Consider the following 9,185-nt stretch of genomic DNA (forward strand, 5'->3'; position numbering starts at 1 on the left):
ACCACCACGGGTGTCCCTTCGTGCTGAACGAAGACATTTAGAAGCAGTTAAAAAAACAAAACGGTGCTCCTCTGCTTGGTTGGATTGCGTGTGTGTGTGTAATCCTTTAAAGACTGATAATCATCCTTTATGTCATCCTTTATGTCTGTTTAATGCTTGACAGGTTGATGTCCTATACAGGCTTTCATATAGATGATGTTATTTTCCATTTCCTGGCTCCCTTTTAGAATGAGTTGACCATGCCCATGGTACAGAGGAGGAAATGGGTGTGTGTGCGTCTCAGCTTGAGCTCTGGACCTTGAAGCAGCTGTCCGCTGGCTGAAACACAAGGCATGGTGACTCCTCCTTTTCTGCACCCGAATCACATAGGGCTTGAGCTCTGGGACCCTGTTGTTCCCCAGAATAACAAACCTGGAGATGTTTGAGCCTGGCTATCTTGGGTGTCCCTCCTTTCTCAGTAACACCCTGCATCTATACTTAGCTCCATCCTCTCCATCATGTTACTAGTCCAAAATTTTATCTACTGCCTAATTTCATTTTTTTAAGCTCAAAAGCTAAGAAGGATCTCTCTCTTTTTTTTTTGTAATATCTCCAAGTTATCACTTTTCTGAGGCTCTGAAAGTGGAATGTCTAAATCCTGGGTAGGTGGCAGCCTTGCTCACTGTGTGGAGAAACCGCGCTCCACCCCTCCTTCTCAGGTATCTCTGTGTCCTTTGGAAAGGGCTGACAACCTCTACCCAAGAGCCAATCGAATCCCTGTGAGAATGTTTGGCTTCTTGGGAGGCCCTGACAGGTCCAGCCGAAGAAGATCTGAGACTCCTTGGAGGTATTGAGCATCTTGAATACGGAAAAAATTGTCACTTTTGACAGCACAAGATGACATAACCAATCAGACAGGACTATTGTGGGTACCCAAACTGGTCTCTGTTGTACGGCCCCTGTCAGCCATCTAAAACATCCTCAAGTCTCCTTTATCTGAACAAGTACCCTGGAGAAGGTGAGTGACCATGAATTCTCCCAGGACCCACCGCTCTTTCCCTCCCCGTAGCGGCCCGGTGATCTGTCAAAATGCTGTGCTACTCACTTGACCCAGAAAACCCACAAAATCATGCAAATCAAGAAGGTTGAATCTGCAGGTCCATTTTAAGAACACCCATAGAACTGTCCAGGCCATCAAGGGTATGCAGATCCGGAAAGCCACCAAATATTTGAAAGACATCCCGGTGTCACTTTGCAGAGGCAGCGTGTGCCCTTCCGAAGTTACAATATCACGGTTGGTAGGTGCACCCATGTTAAATGGGGGTTGGACTCTGGGTCAATGGCCCCCAAAGAGTGCTCAATTTCGGCTACACATGCTTAAAGAAGCAGAGAGCCATGCTAAACTGAAGGGTTTAGATGTGGATTCTCTGGTCACTGAGCACCTCCAGGTGAACGAAACCCCCAAGATGCGCTGCTGGACTTACAGAGCTCACAGTCGGATGGATCAATCCATGAACGCCCCCTGCCACTAACATGATCCTGACTAAAAAGGAACACATTGGCCCCAAACCAAAAGAGGAGGTTGCACAGGAGAAAAAAGATCTCCCAGAAGAAACTGAAGATGCAAAACCTTGTGGCTCGGGAGCAAATTAAGCTTAAAATAAAAGTTAAAGCAGGAAAAACCAAAAACAAATATCCTTCCTAAACTCCACCTTCACCTTCCAGTGCTCACACCCCATCTTCAAAATCAAACTTCTTGATTTGTCCCGAGTTGTCCACACTCGGGGTCCTGTTTCAACTCTTACCATTGACTTCAGCCTGTTCCAAAACGGCTTCCCTTGAGGTCATCAATGACTTCCTTCTCCATAAATCACAAATCAAGTAGATATTTTTCCATCTCTTCCTAGCTAAGCTGTTCAACATAATTAGCTACTGGCTTCCTTCTTGAAACATCCTCCTTGTTCTCTGGGACACCACCCCCATTATTCACTTGTGTCTCTGGCCGTCTTTCTCTGACCCTCTCCTACTGTCCTGCCCTTAAGGTTCTGGTCATCAGCTCTCAGTTCGTTCGCCTCCCTTCTCACTCAGTGCTCTCTCTCTGGGCTAAGCCACGCAGTCTGATGGTCTGAGCCGCCAATGCCTCCCAGATAGATATTGTTGCTTCAGAGTACCCTCTTGACCTTCAAGCTTTTATGGCCAACATCCCACTCAACCGGTGTGTTACACAGGTATCTCAAACTCAAAACGAAGCCAACAGATCTCCTCATGGTTCCCTTGAGTTTCCTCTTTACCCTACACTCCCTTCTGGTGGTCCAAGCCTCCAACCTGGGCGTCCTCCCTCTTCAGTCCTTTACATTTTATTTATCTTGATGAGCACTTACACAGGATAGCATGTACCAGGTACAATATAATGGCATTGTGGCTACAGGTATGATTTTGTGGCACTGATTACATTCTCAGAGTTGGTTAAAGGTTTAAAAACTATCTCAGGCTATAGTTTTAGGGGTTCTTCTACCTTTCATGGCTCCAGAAAGTGTAAAGCCCAGGAGAATTTGAAATATTGTTCTGTAAACAACTCCCCTTTTGATCAGAATTCTTCTGTAGAATCTGTGATCGAAATGCTTACCTATGGCAATTGGGCACCACCTAACTCTGCCAGGCTCTTATCAAAGGAGGTAGTCCTCTATTGAGGTGACCAGCCACACAGTTCATATCCCCCTCCTGTTCATGACTCTCCTTCTTCTGTTACTTTAGGAAACTAGAGACCAGTCGTTTCTTGGAGGACCACTTTCCTGCTTTCAAGACTCAATGTTAGCATGCAACAAATTAGGAGGTAGAACAGAAGCACTACACACATTCCCTGAGGTGTCCCATGAAACCATGTTCCTAAACTTCCAAACCAAGGTTAGAGATACAGCAGCCTCAGCAACTACCTATATTTATTTTTGTCCTTGTTGTAAATATATAGCACAACTTTGCCAATGTGACTTTTTACAGGTGTACAGCTGAGAGCAATCACACTGAGCAGCAGTACATCCTTTCCCTGAATCCATATGACTTCTCACTGTTCACCCTCCCCTTCCCTCCCCCTCCTGCTCCCGGCCCGTTAATAAATGTGGGTCTCGATACAGTTGCCTCTTCTGATCTTGTTCTATACCTGACTAATAAAATAGGTGTCCTTTTGTGGATGATTTATTTCACTCAGCACAATGTCTTCAAGTGTGATCCACATGTACATTGTACCGAAGCCTCACTTCGACTGGCCGAGGAGTATTCCGTTGTGCACTCAGGCCACATGTTGCAGGAACTTGGCATTCCTCTGTGGATGGGCATTTAAGTTTCCACATTTGGGCTATTGTGGATGGTGCTGCGAGGATGGTGGGTGTGCAAGCCTCTTTGCATCCCTGTCCTCGGCATCACTCTGGAGATGTTCTTTTTCTTCACCCCTTAGTCGGTTCCATCTCCAAAATGTCACCTTTTGTCCTCCACGCCACTGTGTTTCCTCTTAGGCAACTGCAGTAAGCTTTGAAAGGGGGATTCTGTTTCTGTTGCCAGAGGGAACTTTGGAAATACCAAACGTGAACGTACCATCAGTGTATGACCTTTCAGTGGCTTCAGTTGCCCTCAGGATGAATCTGGAATCCTGATGACATTACTAACCCTCTGCGCGCCAGCCTCATCTCTTGCTAGCCTCCCTGAATTGCTTTCATCGTTCCTGGTCATGCGCGCCTTTGCCTCTAGAGCAGCGGTTCTCAACCTTTGGGGGTTGAACGACCCTTTCACAGGGGTCACCTAAGACCATGGGAAAACGCCTATTTCCGATGGTCTTAGGAACATGCAGATACGCCCCCACCTACAAGTACCCGGCGTGAAGACTGTTACTTATGCTACACCATGCTTCAAGACAAAATCTCATTTATTTGTCATTAGAAATAAATATCTCACAGTATATAATGACATATCATTTTTGTGATTCATCACTATGCTTTCATTGAGTTCAATTTATAACCATGAAAATACATCTTGCCTATCAGATATTTACATGACGGTTAATCACAGTAGCAAAATGACAGTGATGACGTAGCAACGAAAATAATGTATGGCTGAGGGCATCACCCCAACATGAGGGACTGTATGAAAGGGTCGCGGCATTAGGAAGGTTGAGAACCACTGCTCAAGAGGGCTCCATGTACCGTCCCCTCTACCTAGAGCTGCACCCCTCTTTCACTTGGGGAATTACTCAACTCTATGTCCCAGGTGAAAGTCTCTTCTCTGCCTCCCTGGGCGAGGCAAGTATTCGGCACCGCATGACCCTCATCACAGCTGTTAATGAACGAAATCACAATATCGGGCGAGGCAAGTATTCGGCACCGCATGACCCTCATCACAGCTGTTAATGAACGAAATCACAATATCGATCAACTCTGAGTACAAAGAAGTGTCAGGCCGCTACGATACAGTCGCTAAACGAATGCACCGATGCGGGAGTGGTGAGTAAGAGGCTCCGAAACCAGCGAAGTTGAACATTAGGTCTGAGCACGGGGACCTGAGGCCCCCGGGGATAGGGTCACTTAACATCTTTTCTACCACCTGAGGTTTGCGGAGCTCATGGACTCAGAATCAGATCCTGCTTAAACTACCCCAGGGGCCTTTGTTGGTGTGTTTTTTGGGGTGGGGTGGATGGGGGTGGGTGTGGAGATAGGGTAAGGAGGCCTCAAGGTATGACGGGCTAAAGATCTAGTCAGCCTGTTGGATGTTTGGCTAAGTATACCAGACGTTTCAGTAGGTGAAAGATGCTTAAAGGTTCAAAATCAGGGGTAAGAACTATAGGGGTATGTGTGCACTATATATATGTGTGTATATATAGTACACACATACACATTCTCTAAAAAGAGGGGAAGAAATGAATGGAAGGATGCGTAAAAGTTAAAATATCTAAATACGAAGAAAAGTAGGAGCATAAAGCATAATGGCAGCGGTGGGATTCGAACCCACGCCATCGAAATGACTGGAGCCTAAATCCAGCGCCTTAGACCACTCGGCCACGCTACCTCCCGCTTGGGGTGCTCTTCTCTCTGTCTATATTAGTGTGATGACGTGGGTGCTTGGTTAGTCTCGCCTTCATAAATGTGCGCATAACCCATTTTGTCCCGGCGCCTCGTGCACCTACCACCAAATAGGCCTGGTAGCAATATCTGACATGGAAATGCAAGATGAAAACAAGGAAAAGGGGAGCCCATCAATGTAAAGAATGCATGTGGTTTGGGCTTTGACTTTTCATGGGCGTAATACCAACTGTGGCCACCTGGGGGCAGTGCCATCCTGCCGCTGCTCCGGCGAGACAGGGCGGGGGCGTCCTGGGCAGAGAAGCTCCCTTTGCGTCCAGCAGAGCTCGCCTTCCGCAGGCCGACCCACGTGCCCGCACCAAGTCGCTTCCGTAGCCCTGAGTGGCTCCACAGCCTGACCTCTGCCTCAACGGCGTAAGTCTGCGGAAGACAATCGTTGAATGCTTTTACTCGGGTCCTTTGCCTGCGTGGCTCCCTGATCCTGTTATCTCCGCTGAACCGCGGGGAACTGGACGCTCAGAAAGGCGGAATCACTGGTGCATGACCCGCATCCCCGGCCGTCGCAGGGTGCTCTCTACGTGGATCACTTCCGTGCTCTTTAGAAACATGCACCCTTTAGGGAAAATGCAGAGATGTGCAGAGCATAGCGCCGTGCACTTTCTTCAAACGTTTTCAACTAAAAGGCGAAGTTCGGCGGTTTGAAGCCACCCTAGAGGCACCGCTGAAGAGGAGACCTGGCGATCCTTGGCAGCAATAAGGTGCAGCTCAGCTCTGCGTCGCCACTAACGACAACCCCTCTGTTTCTCAGCACCTTCTCCAGTGATTGGACCATTGGCTAACCATCGTCTCTCTCAACCATATCTCTTCTCTCTCTCTCTCTCTCTCTCTCTCTCTCTCTCTCTCTCTCTCTCTCTCTCTCTCTCTCTCTCTCTCTCTCTCTCTCTCTCTCTCTCTCTCTCTCTCTCTCTCTCGTCTCTTGCTCGTAATTTAATGCTTCAAACAAAGAACCAACAGAGCCCTCACGCACAGCGATCCTGTAGGACAGGGTGGAACTGCTCCTGTGGGTTTCCGCTAACGGCCCTCTGGTCGACATTTTCAGGCACCTAAATTACCGGTTGGTCTCTGCTAACCTCAAGCTCCGCGGTTTAGACCCAGCAGCCGCTGTGCGGAAGAAAGAGGAGGCTGGAGGCCACAGCCTCTGAAACCGAATGGGACACTCCCACTCTGCCCGGAGAGAGTCGCTGTGAGTCAGAAGTGACTCCTGACTGGGAACTTGGCTTTGGGAATCAGAAGCTTAACAGGAGCCCTGGGGAGTTATGTTAATCACACTCCAGCTAACCTACAAAAGTCGGTGGTTGGAACCAGGCAACCTGGCAGTCAGTCTGCTTCTGCACAGAAAAGCGCCTTGGAAAATTCTATCCTGGCCTATAAAGGTTACAGTCTGTGCTCTGGCTTCGTTTGAGTAAGCCTATCTGGTAACAGCAGGTCTTGGGGAAAGAACTGTTTGTAGCGATTTTCTCTATCTTCCTGCTCCAGCAGAACCTATAATCCCGGTGCAAACAAGGCCATGGCTCCTTCCTCTGCTCCCTGGGAACGTCTCCTGCTGCATTCCCCAGGCCAGCTGAGTCGGCTCCTGGATAATTTATGACTGCACAGGGGAGCTGCCAGGGCCACTCCTATGCAAAGCTGGCCACAGTCTGGCAAGGGTGGGGAGGCTCTGCTGAAGTTGGTTTTCTTCTGCTGGCGGCATTTAAAATGATCTTGCAAAAGGAATATGTTTTCTTGATCAAGCAAATAAGGAAAAAGACCAATTAGAAAAACGTCATGTGGTATATTTGGGTGGGGGGAGAACAGATATATTCACCTTTCATTTCTCCACCTAGCTGCATTCTATTCACTTTCTAATCAGTGACGTTATCTTTCATTACAAGAAAAATGTGATATACTGCATGTCATTGTTTATTAGGGGGGGGAAGCACCCAAAACCCTAGGCAATATGTAAAATAGCATGCGTGTTAAGAGGGAAATTCTCCCCCTCCTCAGTTCCCTCCTTTAGAAGCAAACCTCACAGGAGAGATGATCCATCCAGGCAAACGAAGCCAGAGGACCACACCCATCTAACCTCAGGGTTTGCTTTGCACAAGGCAGCGGAGAAACACAAAAGGATCTTACTCGAAAATTCAATGCCACCAAGTGAATTTCCACTCATCGCCACCCTATGGAACAGAGAACTGCCCCTGTGCGCGTCTGAGACTGTTAACTCTTTCCTGGAGTAGAAAGGCCCAGCTTTCTCCCATGAAGCAGCTTGTGATTTCCAACTGAGGGCTTTGAGGATCACAGCCCAACGCTTAACCATTGTGCTTCGAGGGGAAAGAAAGAAACAACAAGAAAAGGGTGCCCTGGGGTGGATTCTGACCCGAGGACCACATGTGTGTCAGGGTAGATCTGTCCTCCTGGGGAAATGTCAATGGCTGCTTTTCCAGAGTGGATCTGCAGGACTTTTTTTTTCCCCCAGAGTGTCTCTGGATAGACTTGAACCTCCAACTTTTATGGCTGACCAAGCACATTCACCACCCAAGGACCCTGAGGACTCAGCTTTCTGCAGCTGCAAGGGGGCCATTTGTGATGAGCCCCATTTCTCATGCCTGTGGGTCCAGGACCTTGTGAAAGATGGAGGGTGAGCAAGGCTATCATGCTGCTGCTTAAATACATACACCCTGTGCCAACCGTGGACGGAGAACCCAAGCAGATCATATTTTGAGAGCATTCCTTCTTGTGGCAGAGTAGCTAGTGTGGTTCTCCAGCCACCAACCAAACTCCAGCCTTTAGGAGGGTTATACCCAGGCTTTCTTAGCCATTTGAAGTCTTTCTTTGGAATATTCCACAGCCCTGGTTCTTTTTTGGGGGGTGGGGGTGGGGGTAGGGAGACTAAGGGGTTGTCATCCTCTGCATGGGGCTGATGACTGCAAGGTCAGCAGAAAGATGAGACTTTTTACCCCTCTGAGAAACCCACAGGGGCAGTTCTACCCTGTCCCGTAGGGTCGTTAGGGGCTAGAATTGACTTGATGAAATTGGTAACAGCCAGACAGCCATGATTGGGTGGAAGCATTTAAGGACCAGAGTGCTGCTCCCTGTCATATCTTTTGCTGGACATCGGGTGGGCTTGAAGCAGAGTCGGTGATGGGTCCCTGAACAGAGGACTGTAGCCAACAGCCCATGAGTGAGGAGTCAACAAACATTTGCTGTGTGGCGCTATGGTGGCAGTGGTCAGTTTGCAGCCTGACCTAATCTAGGCTGCCCAATAAAGGCCCATACAAGTGAACTGGGCCTGTGCTATTTCTTACCATGATTATTTTCTCTTGGGAGGGGGGTGGTGGTGGTGGTGGTAGTGGTGGTGGTGGTGGTGGTGGTGGTGGTAGTGGTGTGTGTGTGTGTGTGTGTGTGTGTGTGTGTGTGTAAGAGAAAGAGAGGGCTAATCATTGTAGCTGGGAAAGCAGAACAACTGAGAGGCTCCTTTGGGAGAAACCTTGGAAGCATCAGAACGTGGCAGTGCCAACCCATCCCCACCCAGCTGTGGTCTCAGGTGAGTCAGGAAAACTTCCGATGTGAGGAATATCCTCCCATAAGTTAATTTTTGAAAAACAGCTTTATCGCTATATCACTCACTTGCCACGCAAGCTATTCAAGGGTGGGATTCAATAATTTGGGGTACATTCATGGAGTTGTACAGTCATCCTCACAATCAATTCACACACACTTTCATCACACCCCGGACAGAAACCTAGACCCATTAGCAGTCGCCCTACATTAACCTAGCCTCGGTCTCCCAACCCTCCAAACCAACTCCCTGCCATTGAGTAGATCCTGACTCACAGCAATGCTATAGGATGGAGGAGATAGAACTGGCCCTGTGGGTTTCCAAGGAGACCGGAGTAGAAATACTCCTTTCTCCCACAGGAGGCTGGGCCTTCAAACTGCTGGCCTTGCCGTTAGCAGCCCATTGTGTGCCCACTCTGTCACCAGAGCTGCTTTCTCTGCCCTCAGCAAACACGCATCGAATTTCTGTCTCTTTAGCTTTGCCTATTACATTTCATATAAATAAAAGCATACCTTTTGTTGCATGTTTTTATATGAATAAAT

General features: G+C 48.3%; 1 non-coding gene across 1 annotated transcript; it reads right to left on the reverse strand.

Moving 5' to 3' along the window:
* Positions 1–4,949: 4,949 nt before the first annotated feature.
* TRNAL-UAG (transfer RNA leucine (anticodon UAG)) lies at positions 4,950–5,031 on the reverse strand. The gene has a single exon. It is a non-coding gene; the product is annotated as a tRNA-Leu (tRNA).
* Positions 5,032–9,185: the final 4,154 nt, after the last annotated feature.

The sequence above is a fragment of the Tenrec ecaudatus genome, chromosome 12 (assembly GCF_050624435.1).
Source record: "Tenrec ecaudatus isolate mTenEca1 chromosome 12, mTenEca1.hap1, whole genome shotgun sequence".
NCBI classification, from domain to species: Eukaryota; Metazoa; Chordata; class Mammalia; order Afrosoricida; family Tenrecidae; genus Tenrec; species Tenrec ecaudatus.